The sequence below is a fragment of the Onychostruthus taczanowskii genome, unplaced genomic scaffold, assembly GCF_017590055.1.
Source record: "Onychostruthus taczanowskii isolate IOZ18803 unplaced genomic scaffold, ASM1759005v1 scaffold15, whole genome shotgun sequence".
Classification (NCBI taxonomy): Eukaryota; Metazoa; Chordata; class Aves; order Passeriformes; family Passeridae; genus Onychostruthus; species Onychostruthus taczanowskii.
In genome coordinates, this window is record NW_024498685.1 from 13,413,395 (window position 1) to 13,434,060 (window position 20,666).

The 20,666-nt window shown below is 42.6% G+C and overlaps 1 protein-coding gene across 1 annotated transcript in view; it reads left to right on the forward strand.

Moving 5' to 3' along the window:
* PDE3A (phosphodiesterase 3A) overlaps window positions 1-20,666 on the forward strand; it is a 218,846-nt gene that overhangs the window by 20,938 nt on the left and 177,242 nt on the right. The window lies entirely within an intron of this gene.

Here is a 20,666-nt window from a genome sequence, read left to right on the forward strand (position 1 = left end):
ACAATTTAAGTGTCATTTCTTAATTATACAGTTTATCCTTAAAAGGCCTTGTAGAGAGATACAGCTCCGTTTTTAGTTTGTTAAAGTGCTGTAGAACTCAGGGTTTGTGAGACTGTAACATAGATAAGAACTAATAAACATCGAAGTCTGAATAAAAATGCCATCACATTTAATCCTGACCTTAACAGAAGAGAAGCAGAGACTGTACATCTGCCTAGAGCAGCACACACGTGGGGACATCCCTGTAAGCACAGTGTGAAAGTTGTCCTTGAAGCATCTTGGTAGCCCAGGCTGGGTGCAGGCAGGTCATTGGGGACATCCCTGTAAGCACAGTGTTGTCCTTGAAGCATCTTGGTAGCCCAGGCTGGGTGCAGGCAGGTCAGGGAGGGAAAAGAGCTCAGTCAGGTGCGTGTGTAGGAGTGGGAGTCAGCCTGAAGGAAAAGGAAATTGCTGTTGATGTGGGAACAGGTCAGGAAATTGCAGAGAGAGAGAATGGCCTTGGAGAGCTGCATCAGTAAGGTGCTTTTATTCTGTGCGGTCTTGGGACTAAACTTCAGTTCAGGACTTAGGTTGCTCCTTGGTTTTGGGGGATTATTTGGCACTATCTGTGACTTGCATTATAAATGGAATTAATGTGCCATTTTCCCTATCTTTTGCTTTTATCAGTTTAGATCTTAAATCAGCCCTGGTATAAAAGACTTCTTTCAGAAGGATATTAGAGGGAATATGATAATGGTCAACTTGGGTGTCTCTAATCTCACAGGGGGCTTGTAATTACATAAGAAAATACTTCTGGAGGGTGCCATTGCTCTACAGACCTTCAGTGAATCAAGAAAGAAGAGAGGAATGCACTTCAGGCCAGGAATGGTGCAGTCTTACCAGAGCAGCAGTTTTCCAGGGACTGTTCCATACAATTCCCTAATGGAGCAATGTGCCAGCCCACGGGAAAGAGCACAGGGATCTCTAACGTGGTGCACTGTGGGAAATGAGTTTGTGGAGAATTCTCAATGCCAAGAAATGCTTATAATGTATTGTAATTAGGAAATGGTTGGTTTCTGATTGTGATGGTGTGAATTATAACATCTGTATTGTCTTAGCCTTCACATGAGACTGAAAATGTTTTTTAAATGCCTCTCAGGTGCCCCATTTCTGGGTCAGAAAAGGCCATAATCTGACAGTGGGGAAGCCTGGAAACCCCACCCTGTGCCAGCCTCACTGGAGACCCTTACAGTCATTCCTGGTTATGTGCTGGATGCCAAACTGAAGCAATCAGCCCAAGTTCTGGGGCTCTGGAGGGCATAGGGAAACCTCAGCCACACGAGGTTCCAGCACGGGGTCAGTTTGTTTGTCCTTTCTGGGCAGTAAGTGGGAAAATTACAGTTCAGACATAGAATAATGTATCATTTGTTAAGGAGCTGGCTTGTCCTAGATTTGCTTTTTGATATCCAGCTATTTATGCAGTTCCATGCCAAGTACCGTGACATCACTTTGTACCTCACCATCCACCCTAGGAAGATGTGTGCTGAGTACACTTCTCCAAGAAACAACAGAGGGATTTCAGGGTGTATTTTTCCCAGAAAGATTGAACAAGTCTTTGTTTCTGCTTTAGATGTAAAACCCTAAAATGCCCCCCTGCTTGTCTCACGTTACCAGGTCAGGCACAGAGCTTCTCTCTGTTGTGGCAGTGTTATCCTGCTGACTCTCTCACCCTTTCCTGCATGAAGGAAATGCTTGTGGGGTTGCTCAAGGCAGAGGTGCTGCAGTTGTGCCTGGGGCTGTTACAGAGCAGCTTAAATTGCCATTTCCCGAGCTGTGTGGCTGAGCTGGTGCCATTCCCAAAGGATTTAGCAGCTTGGTGTGTGGGTGCTCTGCTCTCTGGTGTGGGTGGAAGCAGCAATCTCTGCACAAGCAGTAACTCTGATTTCAGTGGTAACACCTAGTTCAGTCACCTCGGTTAACTTCGAAGCACATGGTAAATAAATTTCATGAAGTTACTGGATTTTACTCAAAACATGGCATACAAAGAAGTGTTTTATATTCCAGGTGTTTTTAATTGCCTCTATATTTATAAATGTGACATTTAATCAAAGTAATTCCGAATAGTTTTTTGACCAAAACTGAAATTTATTTGGAATGTTTGCATTGGGGAAAGCACTAGTACAACTTTATTCTGCTTGCTACAAATTATTTATTTCAAGAATGTTTTATAAACATATTACTAGATTTTTACAGAGGTGAAATGTACGAAAAGGAAGAGGAATAAAGTAGCAATGTAAGGAGGTCAACAAAAGAGTTGAAATCAATAAAGAAAGCTAGTCTGTATCCTGAATTCATCCGTGTTGCTCAAAGAACAAGTGATTTGTAGTTCATGTTTATAGGAACTTTTCCATTACTTATTTAATTCAGTTTCTTTGAGATGCAAAAATCAAGCAGCTTCTTTTTTTTTTCCCTGCTGGGAGATAGCAAGAGATTCATTAATTCCCATCAGAGATTGATTACCGCTGGTCTTTCCGCCTTGTATTTAAAAATTAAAAATAAGAGATTAATTTACTAATTGAAAAAGGGATTTGTGTAATTTTAGTGTCTCCACCTTCTGTAAGACTGTCTTGACTGTTCAGTGGCATGCTAAATGTGTCAAACTCTGTAATCCCAAACTGGACCAAATGCTACAACAAAATGGCAAAAGGTCCATGAAATGAATACAATTGCTGACACGTTTACTGACAACAAGAGATCAGCTATGCTTGTGAAATATAAAAAAGAAAAGACACTGTATCAAGGCTAGGCATTGCAAGATGGTCCTGCAGAGTCTGGAAAATGAGCTTTTGAGCAGGAGTAGGGATTGTGACTGCCAGAAAAATGAATCAGCAACATCATCTGTGTTCTTCTCAGGGTGGCAGGTTTCTAGGAACTCAGATGTACTGGATGGTTTTATCACAAAGCTGTGATGGGCTCAGGCTCCTAGTTATGTTTGTTTAATCTCTTTGTGTGCTTGAAATAAAGATGCTGGTACATGTATTGTGTCTTTGAACAAAGCTAACTCTTAACTTTTCTGCTTGCTTTTATAACTTGGATGTTTTGTTCTATCTGTGTGTGCTTGGGAGCTCTTTCTTAAAAATGAACACTTTGTTGAAGATTACCACATATGTGGATTCTGTTAGCAGGGAGTGTTGCTGCGTAGGGCAGTGATTTGGATGGTTTTTACTATCAAGGAAAAGTAATTGAGCTCGGTCAAGCAGACTGTTTGGCCAAAATTTGGTGGAAATAAAGAAAATCCATCTCTGTGTCTCAAAACTTTTTCTTGTAATGGTTGTGTGATTTAAATCCTCCATAATTAAAGATTATTCCTGTGCTATTGCAGTTTGACAGTTCCAAATAGCAGAACCCATAAATCATAGTTTGTGTGGCCACCCCAAATGCCAGAAGAGGCATTCACTGCCCAGCTTTTGCTGGTCATTGATCCTGCAGCTTTGTATTTTGCTGTACTTTGTTTCTCCTGGGTTGGATTACCTGTGTATAGGACACGTGTTGCTTCTTGAACTGCTCTGATAAGGAGCAGTAAATCTGTACATTGTCTTTGAGCACGTGGCTGTTGTTTTTTTGCTTGGTCTCACTGCCATGGCAACTTTTAACACTGTCTGAACTTGGAGGAGGGAAAGAGCTATTCACACCTAACTTGGTGTGATGACCTTTGCTGGTTTCTGTACACTGCACTGTTCTTATTCTGCATTTCTCTTGTGCAGACCAGCCCATGTGAGCAGCTCCAAAAGCAGAGGATGAGTCTGTGCAAAGATGAATGGGTCCAGCAGAGCCTGGCTAGGCAAGGGGTTGTGTGGTGCTGTATTGGTAGAGAGCTCCAGGTAAAAGGGACTTAGACCTCATTCCCAGTTTGTTCCAGTGCTGTACAGCACTGCTTTTAGATTCATCACCGTGGTTTTCCCACTTTTCTGCCTATCTCAGTTGCTGGCACTCCCCAGTGGGGATGGCAGAGCCCTGTGGGCAGCTTGGCTCTTGTGGGGCTCAGACCCCACGATGTGATACCTGTGCTGGGGTTCCTGAGTTAGGCTGGCACATCAATCACTGACTGCTTTCAGCTGAGTGTTTTCAGAAGATTGTCATGTCATTAGTGTGACTTGTTTCTTATTTGTGGGTTTGCAGGACAAAAGAAAAGATAATCCCTGCCAGAGCATCCTTAGGCTTTTGAACAGTCAAGTTATGTTGGAGCTTTGGGTGGCAGATGAAGCATCCCAAGAGTTTTCACTTCTCCTTCTTTCCTTCTCCCTCCTCCCCTTTGGAAAAAGTTTTTCAGTAGAGATCTGTAAAGTATGGGGTTTTGGGTTTTCTATGAAAACTGTGACTTTCCTTGGTTTGCTAGTGTTTGTCCCTTCCTTACCACTCGCCTTCATCACCCTTTCTCCCAAAGACAAATGCAGAAGTTTCTTTGAAACAGATGAAACTGAAAAACAGACCAAAAAAACCCCAAAAACCTTTCAGCAAGCATTTTCTGTGAACTTGAACTAAGCAGTAACTCTCTTTTTCTGCCTTCCAGAACGCTTGTTGTTGTGTTTCATGCCTGGGATGGCTGAGGGTGAGGTCTGTGGAGCTGCTGTGAAAGGGCTGTGCGTGATAAGAGTGGGAGGCACAGTGTCATAATTAATGCTGTCAGAAAGTGTTTTTTCAAATGTGACTAGTGCTGTATTTCCAGCATATTGTATTCATTTTCCTTTTATTGTGGTCTGACAGTACACCCTGAGCTCAAACCAATTTCTTAATCCTGAAAAGGCTCTCAAGTCAAATCTGGCTGTGGGAGTTTAGGCCTGAAGGAGTTTAGGGCTGCTTCACAGCTGGAAAAAGTTACTTTTTCCATTAAAACAGGAATTAACTGGCTTTAAGGCACTTAAGATCTTTTTTATCTTAAGAAAACTCTTCAATAATAAGAAGAGCTTAGATTGTGATGGTCTGCTAATCAGAATGAAGATGTTCTGGTTTATGGTGTTTCCATAGCGTTTGGGTGTAATGAAATACCCTCAGTGTTAACAGAAACAGGATGAATTTTCCTTAATGAATGTCATGGAAAAAAGTTCAGAATTAACTGCATATGTGAACACTTTTGAATCCTTTAGTGACTATTATTGATTAATTGCATGTTTTAAATTTGATTGCAATAGCAAATTGCTTGAAGGGATCATGAGTACAGGATTTCCTGTCTACAGCTTTTTGGGAGCAATGTGTATGTTGGCAATCAAATAACCCTGTAACCTTTAGGGTTGTTTCTCCTTATAAAGTTTGTTGTAACTCCTTTATGTGACATCTCAGCATTTCCCCAGGTGTTACCAAATTCAGGTAACATGTGCAAACACATCAAACTGGAAACACTTCTGATTTTATAAATACCTGTAAACATGACTTATGGACTTGATGTGTGATGTATTTTGTACTTTGCAAGTAATAATATTTAATTGTGTTGGTGTGCATCCAGACACAGGGCCCTTTCACTGGTGTGCCTTGATATTTGTGTGCTGTCTTTTCCTCTTGCTTGAGTTTCATGGCATGTTACATAATAAATACAGACTCCAGGGGAGCTGCAGGTTGGACATCAGGAGGAATTTCTTGTTGGAAAGGGTTGGCAAGCATTGAAATGGGCTGCCCAGGGAGGCGTTCAGGAAAGGATTGGATGTGACACTCAGGGCCACAGTGTGTTCAGTCATAGGTTGGACTCAATGTTCTTGGAGGTCTTGTCCAGCCTAAATGATTCTGTGATTCTATGATTAGTTATTAGTATGGGGACAAGGACATTAATATGCAGAACAGACTGAGGTTGGAACCTTTGCAAGAGCTGTTTTATCACAAGAGGGTGGGTTTGTCTGGTGAGAAACATGAAATGGTGACCCCAGAGCATCTTCTTGGCCATCCCCAAGTTGAACCACTAGCCTGTTATCCCTGGGGAAATTTTCTTTGGCTGTGAAGAACCCATGGGAACTGACTGGGAATCAAATTTATTCATTTCTGTTACCTCCTCAAGGAAAGCTTTTAGAGCCTTACCTTAAAGTGTTCAGTAGCATGGATTTTGAAGCAGGTTGGTGATTTGTCTGTTTTTAAATTTGGCAGATTTTCATTCTGTAACCATAAGATACTAGTACATACATGTGCTTGCATGGAAGGATTGTTATTTTTTCATCTTGCTAGCCACCTGTGTATAAATGCAGACTTGATTTTTGGGGTTTGTGAACATTTTGATACCTGAACGCTGTTTTCAGCTAAAGGAAAAATAGGATCTTTTTAGTGCTTGAAAATTGAGGTGCATTCATGCTCTCAAACACAAGTACTGCATGTTCTTTTTTTCTGATCTTCCTGCTGTTATTTTGATTCATGTGATACAGGTTTTCAGTGGAGTGCTGTAAATGTTTATTTCCAGTCCCAGCATTGTAGTGTGAGATTCTCATTTTTTACAGTTCTTACACCTGCAGGAACTTTCTTGGGACAGACAGAAATGCTGTTGGAAATAGAAATTTCATTTCTTGGTGCTGAAAGATAACTTGGTTGCTGCTGCTGGACTTGCACATGTTGAACCATGCAAGTCCAATGCTTGGGAAGACAGAGGCATGGTAAGGATGACTGGTGTTCATGTCCCTGCCAAGTTAGCTTGCAATTAGTTAAGTTCAGGTTTACAGTTCAGCAGGACTTTGTGCTGGGTGATGCTTTTTCCAGGTAGTTTTAATATATTTTTTGGTGTTGAGGTTATGAGTTTATGAGGGTTAGTGTTGCTATTGACGCCCTGATGGTCTCTCCCCAGCTGGAAACTGTTGCTTGCTCCTTTTCTCCTGGAGGAGATGGGCAGGAGAGGCTTTTATGTGCCAGCAAGCCTGTCCCTGAGGCCTTAGGAACTAAGGTCACTCCTGGAACTTTGACTTGGGTGTTGCAGTTGGTATTCCAGCTGGGAATGGAACGTGTACCTATTGCTGTTGTGCTCCTGGGGCAGAGACTGAAAGCATGCAGCTGGAAGAACAAATTTCCAAGCAAATCTGGAAGTACAGTTGGGTGGTTACAGGAACTGTCCCAGAAGTCTGTGAGCCAGAGGAGGAAGAAGCATTAGAGGAAGGTTTTGAAAAAATCCAGATTGTACATCCAAACACTGGTGGCTGTGGTATTTGTGAGCTCTGAGACTGAGCCTCTGTGCTGGTTTTGGCTGGCATGTACAGTTAATTCTCTTTGGAGTAGCCGGTGTGATTTGTGTTTGGGATTTGTGCTGGAAGCACTGTTGATAACACAGGGATGTTTTCGTTCTTGCTAAGCAGGGTTTACACAAGGCCTTTTCTTCTCCTCGCCCCACTGCAGCAGCCAGGAGGCTGAGGGTGGACAAGGAGCCGGGAGGGGACGGAGCCGGGACAGGCCGGACCCCAGGAGGGGACGGAGCTGGGACAGGCCGGACCCCAGGAGGGGACACAGCCAGGATGGGCCTGACCAAAGGGATGTCCCAGACCATATGGATCATGCTCAGCATTTCAGCTGGGAGGAAGGAGGGGGATGTTTGCAGTGATGGTGTTTGTCTTCCCAAGACACTCTTACATGTGATGGAGCCCTGCTGTCCTGGAGGTGTTGAACACCTGCCTGCCACGGGATGTGGGGAATAAACTCCTTGTTTTGTTTTGCTTGCATGTGTAATGTTTGCTTTACCTCTTCAAATGTCATTGTTTCAATCCACGAGTTTTCTCACCTTTCTGATTGTCTTGCCCATCTCAGCAGGGGACAGTGAGCGAATGGCCCTGTGGGGCTGACTGGGCTTAAACCAAATCAGTCCTTTTGAGCACCCAAGCTATCCCAGCCAAAACCAGCACAGCCCCTGAGCAGGTTTTCCTAAGGAAAGAGTGGCAAAAGCTGCTTGGAGCCAACCTGCATTGCTAACTTGCCTGGTGGGTGTTTTTCTCCCACACTTTTTTCTCCCCTCCACGATGTGCTGTCACAGGTTTTTCCACACAAAGAACAGCTCTTGGTCAGAGTCAGGACTCCTGTAGTGCTGCTCCTTTGGTGTCCACAGTGTTGCAGGACTCTAAGATTCATTCTGTAGGATTTCCCCTGTTGCTCAGCACACTTCAGATAGCCTCCATCCTGTTGTTCACCCAAATCTGTGAGCTTGGTGCTGTGAAAGTTCCTGTTCTCTCTGGCTGGTGAAGCGCTCTGATGCTTTGTCCAAATGGAAAGAATAATGGAATAGAAATGGAGGTCTTTATACTTCTGCCATCATTTTCTTCTCTCTGTAAAGGAAAGAGAGGGAATGTGCTATTTGGTTGTCTAAATTACTTGCTTAAGTTTTATGCTGCTGCTAGCACCACTGTTTAGAATACCAGCACTCCTGGCTTTGTGTTAACCCCCTCCATGGAGTTTACACATATTTCTGTTCAGCAAATGTCCTGGCTGTGTGTTTTTGCTGCCTTTGCCAAATTACTGTTTTCAGAACAGTTTCCCACACACGCATAGTAGCTGACCAAATGTGAATAGCTGTGTTAGGCATAAATAGGATTTGTAAAATGCAAAGTTGTAGGTAAATGTCTTGCTGTTTTTACCCTTCTTTTACTGTGACCTGTAAATTCTGACTTGTCATGTACTTGAGAAGCAAGATGGAAGCACTTTAGAAGCACTGAGGTATTGCAATTGTAGTGGTAGATAAAATATAATAGCAAAGAAAACGTGCAATTTTCCAGCTATGTTCCTGCTAATACAGGCTGCTTTATTTTTCACTGTATTATGTATTTGACTACAAGACACTAATTTTATGTGTGGCACACTGTAGCAGAAGATTTCATTAGCTGTCATAATTCTTCCTAGCTTAAAAGCATTCTGATCTCACCTGTTATTAACAGAGAGATGGTGTGGATGTTACTCAGGGTAGCTGATGTTCTCTGTGCTTGTGAGCTTGCACACAAGAATAATGCTGGACAAACACTGGGCCCTTTCCTAAAACACGTTTCCCCATGCAGATTTGCTCTGGTTTGTGTCTTCTATGAAATATGAACATATATATTTTGTTACTTTCTGGGCTCAGAAAGGACATTCCTCCTTTGCTGACTAGACATTCAGCTGTTCATTAATCTATCCAGGATTCTCTAATGCTTGGTAATCTGTATTAAGGAGTTTCTGGGAAGGGAATTATCAGATATCTTTGTGAACCCATGGTTGCAGCACTGGAGGTGCTAGCTCTGTAGCAGGCTGTGGTTGCGATAAAAAAGTTTAAATATTTCACATGTTTTGTTTAAAAAAAAAGTTCACAGATGCAGGGATTTGTTGGTTTCCCCCTTAAAAACGCGCAAATGCATTAAATAAGAAATCCAAGTAGGAGTAGATCTGCTTAATACATGAGTGTGGCCAGAGTCAGCCACAGTGACATTAGTGCCAGCTGATCAAAGGAAGGGGTTTGATATGTGGTAGGACAGGAGTGTAGACATACTGACTCATAAAAACCCCGTAGAGTTTATTATTTTGGTGTTGCTAAGCATTAAGTTCTAGAGAATGTATGTGTGACTAACATTTGATTTGGGGAAGATTTGCTAAGTCAACCAGAAAGAAGTAAAGCAAATTTATAATCTCACATGTCTTTAGACATGGCTTCAAGTGGTGACAAAAATAGGATGGATGTTATTGCAAGGAGAATTGGTAACTGTCTTTTTAGATGCATAGTTTCCATAAAAGCTGGTGTTCTGATTGGGCAAACTTTCTCCAGGGCCTGCCCTTGAAGAAGTGAAATTTTAAATGAGCTTCCCTGCAGGAAGGAATCAATGAGTGCTCCTCCAGGAATGCTGCAGACTTGCAGTTTATCTTCACACCTACCTCTTCAAGCAGCAGTGCACAGTGGCTGACTTCCAAGTCAGCTGTGCTTTTTTATTTTTTTTTTTTTCCCTTCTTGGAGTAGCAGCTTCAGGTACCAAGGATTGCTGTGGGGCTGAAAAGAGAAAGGACTGGCATTTCCCACACTTTTCCATCTGATTTCCTTGCCAGTGGCTGTCGCGTGAGAGGTTGATACTGCTACACCCGGTCCTGCACAGTTGTGCTGGTGCTGGATGTATTCCAGCTTGTTGAAGGAAATATTATTCTTTTTATCCCTTCCCTAAGGGCAAAAGTCCTTCCATGGTCCATTTAATTACTGCAGGTTATTGTGATTGAAATTTCCACTATAGCAGCGTGTGCCAGGGACTGTGGTGTGGTTTGTTCTGAAGCCTGACCCTACACTTGCTGATTGTGCTGGCATGTTTGGTTAGTCAGGAAGCCATTCCCCCCCCCTATTTTCCCCCTTCCACTTTTACCAGCATAATTCTGTCAACAGAAGCCCAGGTGCAGCTGTGCTTATTCCAAGCATGGAAGTCCTCTTGGTGCTGTTGCTAATCCTCCTGCGGAGTCTTCTGCCAAAGTAAGCTGTGTCTTGGCTAGGTGATGGCATTTACTGGTATGGCAAAAGTAAGCCATCAGATCCTGCCCAAGGCCCCAGAGCAGGCACCCAGCTCTTTCCCAGTGCGTGAATAAGATGACTGCAGAGTGTGCTTCAGCCTGGCTTGAGTTTGCTGTTGGAGCCATACCTTGAACAGCCATTCCCAGCTGGCCAGAGTGACTCGGGAGGGCTACAGGGCTGATCTAGGAAAGAGTGTGGTAGGCACATCACAGCTGCTGAACGTTCAGTCTGCATTTCCCTCTGCCTGAGCAGGTCGGGAGCAGGAGGCCAGCCTGCTGAGGAGGCTGTACAGGAGAGGTTTGTCCCAGAGAGCCGTGCCTGCCGCAGGGCTGGCAGGACGTGGCAGCTCTGCTGGGCTGGCATTGTCGTGGGCTCGCCCTTATCGGTTCCTGAGCGAGTCACGTCTAGACAGAGCTGTAACAATATACTGTAAATCATGCTGGTGTTTCCAGCCTTGCACAGGAAACCTGGGGCTCTGTGCAAGGCAAATGTCCACCAGCTTAATCACAGCAAAGCTGAGCTCCCTAGGGCTGCCATGGGCGGGCGTTTCAATGACCACAGAATCTCAGCAGGTTATTTCTTGGAAGGAAGTTGAATGTTTTTATGTTCTCGTCAAGTAAATTACTTCTTACTGAATGTTGGAAATTTGCATTTTGCAAGAGTGGATTTGTAAAGGAGAGGGATGCATTGAGGGCTCCAGCATCTTCATTTTCTATTGCAGTACTGGCATCCCTCCATTTTTCAATGTGGTGCCAATAATTTCCAGACAGAGGTCAGGTCTGTGGCAGGTAGCTGGTGCATCACCATTCCTTACTCTTCCTCTAACATGCAATACAGCTCACAGGGCTCTTTCTAATCTAAAATCCAAATGCAAGCTGGTTATTATTGCTAAGAGTCCTGAAAAATGTTTTGGAAAGAGAATTCACTTTTCGAGCACTTACATGTAATAAAACCTTGTTAGTAATAAATAAGAAACAATCTGAAGGTCTGTAAACTGTAATTTATCTTTTCAATTTGCATTTTGCAAGAGTAGATTTGGAAAGAAGGATGCATTGAGGGCTCCAGCATCTTCATTTTCTATTGCAGTACTGGCATCCCTCCATTTTTCAATGTGGTGCCAATAATTTCCAGACAGAGGTCAGGTCTGTGGCAGGTAGCTGGTGCATCACCATTCCTTACTCTTCCTCTAACATGCAATACAGCTCACAGGGCTCTTTCTAATCTAAAATCCAAATGCAAGCTGGTTATTATTGCTAAGAGTCCTGAAAAATGTTTTGGAAAGAGAATTCACTTTTCGAGCACTTACATGTAATAAAACCTTGTTAGTAATAAATAAGAAACAATCTGAAGGTCTGTAAACTGTAATTTATCTTTTTTCGTTTTGTTAGTTTGTTTTTAATTTAAAAGATGGTTTAATTTCAAACCTCATTGTTGCAGGCCTTAAAAATAAATATCTTGTGGGTTAAAGAGAGGAAAACTTTGGCCCAACTGGTTTTCTAGTTAATAAAAGGATCTTTGTTTTGGGTGGTATTCTAAGTAATTTTATAATTAGCACAAATGCTAATTATATCCATTGCTTTTCTGTTTGAGTTGAAAATATGACTTGTGTAGTCCACCTCTGCTGGAAAAATGACAGAGCTGGTCAGGCTCTTCTGCTCTGATTCATCCTTCTTTCGCACGTCCCTGAAAGGTTTTGAAATCTGATAAGGATTCAGGCCCTCTTTGTAGCAGTAAACAACTGCAAATAATAGAGCCATGTGTGTTTGTGTGGACTTTTTTTTTTTTTGCTCAGCTCTCTTTGATCTCATTGCGGCTTTTGGCAAGAGAAGCATCAGTGCTGTGTGCCCTGAACCCCATGCCATCCCCACAGATTTCTGGAGATCTACACAACAGAGGGGAGGAAGGCCATCCCAGCCATCTCTCTCCCAGCACAGCTCTTTGTGATGTGTTTATTTTATCTGCTTTTCTGCTGGTCTCTTTGTAAAAATCTACAGCTTTGAGGAGGATGAGTTTCTTCCAAAGTGCATGAGGTTTGGAGGAGGTGCAGGACCCTGCTGTCCCTTTGATGGGAATTTTAGCTGGAATTTTCAGATTCTTGTAATCCTGTTACAGATCCTCCAAACAAAAGTCTCCTCTCCCTACAAACAATTTCTTTTCTTTCTGCTGTACCATTATTCAGTCTGTTCAGCTGCTCCAGTGGTGCCATAGGATTCCCTCATTCCCCCTTCCTTTTTGGGATCCCTGTGCCACACATAATGTTCCTGTGCAAGTAACCTTAAGAAAACATGATGTCTCACTTTAGTCTGTTGTGTGGCAAGTGCTGATTAAGACAAGCTCTAGTTACTTTTATATCTGTACATCTGCTTGCTAAAGTGCAATTTTCTGTGTGTATTCAATTTTTTCCCCCCAGTTTTTCTGGAAATAAATTATAAATTACTTTCCAAGTAAAAATATCTACATTTTTATAATTTTTCCCCTCATCTCTACGCCAAGTGTATCTTGGCTCTACCCAGAGACCTGATTAAAAATATTAAAACACACTTACCAGTGTGCAGTGGCTACATTTATAGCATCTGACTCGAATGTTTGTTTCATAGTCTGGATTGTAACAATCTGATTCTCAGACTGCGATTGACGTCAATTTAATAGGAAAATTCAAATGAACCTCTATTAGATTTTCACTATTAAGTTAACAATAAAAACTTTCTACAGATGCCTTACGCAGACAAGGCTGCTAACAGAAATATTACATTAATAAAAATCAGACTTCCAGAAACAGAGAATAACTTAAAAAAAAAACCCAACAATTTTGTTTTCCATTTTCTAGCTCGCAAAAATATTTGCTTTTTAATTACGCTAGTGGTTTAGATGTTAAGAACTGGGAGAAGACAGCTCTTGGCCATTCATGGTCATGTTGCACATCTCTTGGCTTTTACAGAGCTGGAGAGCCCTTCCAAAAGTGTTTGACTAATTTCATTGCTCTCAACTTCATCTTTTCCCCTCGGGTTGTGTGGCACCCCACCTTTACCAGCTCTTTCTAACCTGCCCAGCTGCTCACAAGGTGCTGGTACAACCAGAAAACCTCTGGAGGCACCAGCTTGGGTCAGGACCACATGTGTCAGGGTTTGCAGGCGTGGCAGCGGATGGTGGACTGAGGAAATAATGCTGTTGTTCATCTGCAGTGGATATTTCCTGGCAGAGACCAGGTAGCTGCCTTGCCTGTGCTTAAATCAGGAAATCCAGGCATGGATTTACCATGAAGGAAGGAGTCTCAGAGCGTTTTGCCTCCCCTGCAGCAGCAGAAAGGGAGTGATCTCCAGGGAGAACAACATCCCTCCGTCCTTGAGCAGAGTTAACAAAGCCTTTGCATGCATGAGCAGTTCTGAGGTGAGGGAAGCAAGGGGGCCAGTCCTGATCCTCAGCAGGACAGAAGGAGTCCCCTCCTGAGATGTAAGTACATCTGAGCTGCTGTGGAGGGGACAGACCTGGCTGGCATCCCCAGGGTGGCTCCAGACCCACTGAAGTGCCCCAGATGTGAATGTTCCAAGGTGTTGAGGAGCACATCCAGGGCAGGCAGTGTGGTGCAGCTGCAGGATGAGCTCCAGAGCCTGAGACAAGAGGCTGTGAACCACTAGCCCTTCTGATAATGAAGGGCATGGAGACCTGTGGCACATCCAGGTGGCTGGACACTCACAGGCACAGCGGGAAGATCCCAGACTTCAGCTGTGAGTGGATAAAAGCCCAGCAGTTCCTTTGATAGAATTCCCTCTCCAAGACACCACCTTGAGCTGTTTCTCTGCTGCTGTGCCATGAATAAACTGCTTTAAGGATACAGAGGTCTGAGACTCTTACAGGAAACCTGGGATAGAGCTGGTGAGGAAACCTGCCTCTGTGGAGGTGCAAAGGGGCTTTCATCCCAGCTCAGAGGGTGGGAGGTGATTCCAGAGTGGCTCCTGGATTCCTGGTCCAGGAATTTTCCCTAACAGCCAAGTAGTGCCATGCTGGCACAAGCTGATTTCATGGTAGTCTTTGAATCTTCTCCATCCTACAACCAAAACACGAGCCCAGCCTGTCCTGCCTGTGGAAATGAGGCTCTGTATGCATCCCTGTATTTCCTTTTTAGTTTCATCTTGTCTCTGCCAGCTGAAATAACAAGGCTTTTAAGACACAGCCACACTGTGCTCCCATGGTTTCAGGTTTATGTTCCTTTAGCAGTGTTTAGCAGGTATGCTGCACAGAGTGTGGCATTAAGGGGTTTGTCATGAGCTTTGAGTGTGTTTTATGAGCACATGAAGGGTTCTTTCTATCTGCCCTCCTTGCACCCCCCCTGTGATTTTTGTGAGGTGTGTTTTGGATGAATGTAGACTTAGTTAAACACAGCTATTTTACTTGTCTGCCACTGAGATGACAATGTTCCACTGAAATGTTTGACAGCCTGAAGTAGCTGACAATTATTTCACATGTGCACGGTGTGACAGCTCAGAAGTGACACCGACATTCGGTGTGTGAATCTCGCTGTTCCTCCCATCAGCTGTCCTGCTAGCCTGCAACTTTTTAAAAACACTCTGTGGCTTTTCCAGCCGAACAGAGGCCCTCTGTTCCAAGTCACGCTAGGTAACTTTGTGTTTCCTTACCCTTTTCCATCCCCTGGCAGGACAGTGTGCAAAAAGTGCGTCAGGATGCGGGGACCGGGGGGTTATATATTAGTAAAAATTGAAACTACTGTTCTTAATTTTGGCCACATCAGTCTGCTGGGGATCTTGTGAAAGGTCATACATATTTCTCAGAGTAGTTGAAAGGATCAACAGCATCTGTTAATGTGACTTGGGGTAAATACAGCACAGGCTTTGAGAGCCCTGCCAGAGTAGCTGCATACTCGTGTTTGTTTGTATTTTGTTTGCAGATTCCCATGAAGAGAATCCTAAGCCATGAAGAACAGTGTCCTAACCTAAAACACCTTGGGGCTTAAAAGAGTTTTAAAGCTTTACAAATGTATAATCATCTGTGCTTAATCTTCTGATGATTTCTTTAGGTAGTCACGTGGTCAAACTCAAATTTTGCTCTGTTCATGTAGGAATGAGTTAGAAAAACGAGCTGTTTTCTCAAGCAGGCAATGCATGTGTTCCAAAGGCATTTCAAATATAAACTGGGCACACAATTACTGGGGAGGCTCTGAATGCTTCCTAGGAAAGTGATAAATAGCATATTTGCTGCAAAAGACACAAATATCAAAAGGCAGATAGTCAGTTTGATGGCAGGTGGGAAAAGTTGCTTTTTGTTTTTTAATATTATGCTTTGAAAAAAAAAATCCCTAAAACTCAAAGCCTTTTCTCCTGTTTACTGCTTACAGTGAAATGCAGACTGATCTGTTTCCAAGTGGGTTTGGCTTTCTGATTTCCATGGTTCAGCACAGTGCTTTGCATTACAAAGTCAAAGGCAGCTGTGATACGTTCAGTATCTCTGTTTCCTTTTACGAAGTTAATTCTTTGAATTTTTGGCAAATTGACTGTTCATTTGTCAGTGTCACCTTAATCTGCAAAACAGATAGTCAGCAGCTCAGTCTACTTTTTCTCCTCTTTGTTTAAAGACATAGACAAAATAAAATACAGTTTGCTGAGATCTTTTCTGACTGCCCATATCGTCCAGAACACAAATGTTGTTTTCTGTGTCTATAAGGTTACATTTCTGCAGTGAAAGGAATTTGTGAAGTCTGTAGGCATTGCCATGGTGAGATGTTCCTTTCTACTGATGTTTAGGTAAAGTGCAAAATGCAGGGTCTCTTATTAGTGAGCCAGATGCCTATTTCAGATGTGGCTGTGGATTTAACTTACTGTGCTTGGCTTAACAGGCCTCTTCTAGGTCTCAATTATTTCAACTAGGAAAAAAAAATATTCTTAAGAAATCCTGCAGCTATTTGGACTGAAAATTCCCTTCCCTCCTATTAGCAGCTGAGATTTATTTTTCTGTTTAACTAGCTGGATCTTTTGTTCATGAGAATTGGCATCCTGCAGTGGCATGGTGTGTGTCCAACAGTGAATTGTGATGTCAGGGCAGAGACAACAGTGTGATTTATTATCAAACTGACCAACTGGTGAGCCTTGTGAAGCCCAGGCAGCCCATACAGGTTCAGGGATGGGTGACCTTGGGCTTCCCTCTCCTCCTGCAGAAGTGAAACTTGGGGTAGAGCCAGGCTTGGGGGGGTTGTGTCGTGGCTGGGGAGGTCTGGCATGGCCCAAAACATGTGTGGCCTGCTGGCTCTGCCTGGATCTGGCCACAGGCCTGCATGGGTGGCTCTGGTCAAGCCCAAAACACCTTACAGCTGTTTTATCAGCAAGTAATTTTAATACTGGCTTTTTTTTTTTTTCTGCAGTATGGGGAATAATGGAGCTGCAACTTCTTAATGTTATTTGCAGTGAGCATAGCGACAACACCATGTTTCTCTTCCTAGTCCAGCCAGCTGATGCAAATAACTGTGTTTCTCTTCCTAGTCCAGCCAGCTGACTGCAGTGCTGCTTCATTTTGGGGCAGAAATCGGGGTTATGGCAGGCAGCATTGGGCAGTTCAGCCTCCCCAGCTGACATGGCTGTGCTACCTGAGCCCCCTCGGAGCTGGGGGTGAAGGCTGCTGCTGGGCAGAGGTGACAGTGGCCCTGCAGAAATGGGTCCCCCTTTGCTCTCAGCTCCCTGACTTGTTTTGCCTAAGCAGGCAGCCAGAGCGATGCCAACTCCGTTGTCAAAAACAGCTGGGTGTGAGGTGATGCTACATGAAAGCTTTTGAGGAGCAAAATGCGTAGCACTCGGACTGTTTGAGGTAATCAGCAGCTGTGTTACCCTGGGTAATCACAGTAAAACAACACCTACCATCGCAGAGGTTGTTATGCTTTTTTTTTATTCCGTGTTTGTCAGAACAGTAGCATGCCTGCAGTAATTCCTAGGTGGTCTCTGTATGTGTGTGGTGATGTCAGCAGCTTGGGGAATTAGCTTTGCTGAAGTTTACATCTGCTGACTCATCTGTTTAAAGAAGTTGATTCTTAATTTTCAGAGGGTAATAATTTTTCTCCTCTCCCTCAACAGCTGAGGAGAAAGAGATGGTTATGAGGTTTAGCAGGGGCTACCACAGTACAGGGTTTCCTTGCAGACTTTTAACTCACTGCATATTTTAATGGCTGCAATATACAGAAAGCCTCAGTTTCATGGTTCTTCTTGGACCTCGTCCAGCTTCTGCTGTGAAAGTACAATTCAGCAGAAGCCCTTTTAGAATATTTACTTATTTTTAGTGTCTGAGAGTTTGGCATGTGGTATCCTGGATCTTCAGAAGAGTCCTAGCAGTGGTGCCTTGGCACTAATGAATGCTTGATATCTCTGTATGGGTTTTTTTCCACTGGTTTCTTTTTTTCATTGGGTTAAAAGTTAAAACCCCCTCTGCTTTCCTGCTCTTAAAATCCAGTTTTGCTGCTCTTCTCTCCCTCCTCTCAACACCCCTTTGGGAACAAGAAGGAATGGTGTCTCTGGCAAGGAAACAGGTAAGGTTTGGTTGGTAAGTGGAACTGATTTAATTAAATCTCCTTTTCAGCCTCATAATGGAGTCATTCAAGAAGGCAGAGGAGTAGGAATGTGGCTTCTGAGTCTTTTTTTCTCTCTTTTCTCTTTCCTTTTTCCATCCCTGCAGTCAGTGAGAAAAAAACGGCTTTCTAAACAGAATACCCCTTTTTCTAATGATTTAAAAAATAGGCTATGTTAAAATTAAAATCTGATTTTTATTAGCTCATCTTTGCATTCCTGCAAACACTAGAGCAGCTTTGATGAGTGTACAGTATTTGCCCTAGACACATGGCAGTATAAGGGTGAGAATTCCAGATCTGTCTGACACCACCTGAAACCTCACAAACATTGAGCAATACAAACCTAATGCCACAGAAGTCTGTTTTCCATCCTAATTAGCTCATGGTCTTGTATGATTAGTTTTACTCTGCCAGCTCACTTTAGTTTTGTTATCTTGACAATTGATGTCAGTACTAGCATTGCTCAGAAAAATGGGGCTTGGAATTTTGTCGAAATGTTTTTTTGTTTTTGGAGCCAAAGTATTTTGCAAGACTCATCAGTTTTGCTATTTTTTTTTCTTTTTTTCAGGGGAAAATGATAGAGAGCTCTGAAGGAGCTCAGAGAGAGAGAGTGTGTGTGTGCACGTGAGAGTGCAGATGCATGGTAGGCTGTTAAGGGACTGGCATCAGATGTGGAAGACTTGGTTCAGCTTCCTGGTCTGCATGGTATAGAGAGCAATGTAGGATGGAAAACTACTCTCTGACCTTTGAATTGGGTGGAGTGAAAATTCAATCAGTGCTTTCTTACTGCTAGGAGGTTGCTCTGACTAATGGTTTGCTTGCTTGAACTGGAAGGCAGGGATTTTTGATTTTCAGAATGGAGTTGTCACCCCAGGATCAGCTGGAAGTGTTGGGCAAAATCCTGGCCTTTCAACAGAAGGGGTGACTCGTATGAATAAATTTGAGGGAGCTAACAGTGGAGCAAGGTGGTTGTTTATGGTATTTATGCAGTGCCAGAGAACATCTGTGTGCCCTGAGACGTGGGTACACTGAGCTGCTGTCCTTACTAGAAGCAACAATTTTCTCCAGCTGAGCAAAACCAACCCTGGCTGACTCCTTGGCTATATTCTGGATATTTGAACTAGCTCAGTGCTGTCCCTGAGCCCTGTGAAATGGAGCATTTAGCTGCCTGTTGGTGTATGCCCACCTCCAGAGGAGGAGGATGAATGCAAGTGTCTCGTGCTTTCATTCTTGCTGGAAAACACGCCTTCCCACTTAGTGTGCTGCTGTTGTGGTGATTTATTGTAGCCCTGAGAAAGCAGAGAGCTGCACTGCCTACGTGTGGGAAATGGATTTGTAGAGAGTTTTTAGGGTTTGACAGGAGGTTTATATAGTTATGTGTTTGTATGTAAATTCTGAGATAAGAGATGCTGACTTAGAAATGCTATGAAGTAGGATAGATGTTGTTGAGAGAGAAATGGAGTTAGGAAAAACTTTTAAAGAATGGTTTTGTAAATAGGATTAGGCACTTTGGAGAAATAGAATTATGAAAGATGTATTGTAGTAGGATTGATGAGGGGTAGTTTTAAATTATTGGGTTTTAAGGTATTTTCAATAAGGTGTGGTAAAAAGTTGATAGGTTAAGAAATGTTTGTAATATTTTGTAGTTAAGAAATAGTTGGGTTTTGATTGTAATTATGAATTTGATTGTGAATTATAATATTTGCATTGGTTTTTAAAAATGAGATTGAAAATGGAATAAAAGTTATTAAAACTCCTTTCTAACTCCATTTCTCTCTCAACAATATCTATCCTCTTCCATAAAATTTCTAAATGAACATTTATCTCAGAATTTACATAGAAATGCATACTACATATAACCTTCTATCAAACCCTAAAAATTCTCTACAAATCCCTTTTCCACACCTGTGGGCTCTCTGACTTAATGCTCTTTAAACAGCCCTATGGACGTGCCGTGGCTCTGCCTCATCCCTTTCCTACAGACTGGCTTTGCTGAGAATTTTAAACTTTCTGTGCTGAACGGCACAGACCCACAAGAAAATACTATATTTAATCTAAAACCATAGAGAAAACTTCCCAAAATCAATTAATAACGCTAAAACTGAGTGTATAGTTTAAATAAAGGTATGTAATATCACAGACTAAAAAATTGGAGTTGAAAGTTTTAAAATATAATAATTTATATAAAATATAAAACTAAAATAGAAGTTTTAAAGCAGTAACTAATCCTCCTTCTTCACAAGTTTGAAGTAGTATTTTATAATTAAACAGAAAAGTCTCCACATTGTGAACTTCAAATAATTAGCTATGAAGTTTAAAATAAAAATAATTAAGAAATGGCACAGATAGTTCAACCTTAAAAAACCTTATAAAGAAACATAGTTAACCATTTTATACCTTGTTAGTAAAATACTACAAAACTCACTACTTATAAAACCATAACATAGATAAAAAATAAACCCCTAAATCTAAACGCAAACTGCCATCTCAAGTATGTTCAATCCCAACCTCAACACAAAAGAAAAACCAAAAACCGACACTGGGTATCTTTTAATGCCAGCATAATTGTTACTTGACTTCTTGCCTTGCCACCCCCGTGCAGGAATGGGCACAGATTCCACACATGGATGAGGAGGCCAGAGCAGAACAGCTTGTTCCCTGTTTCTG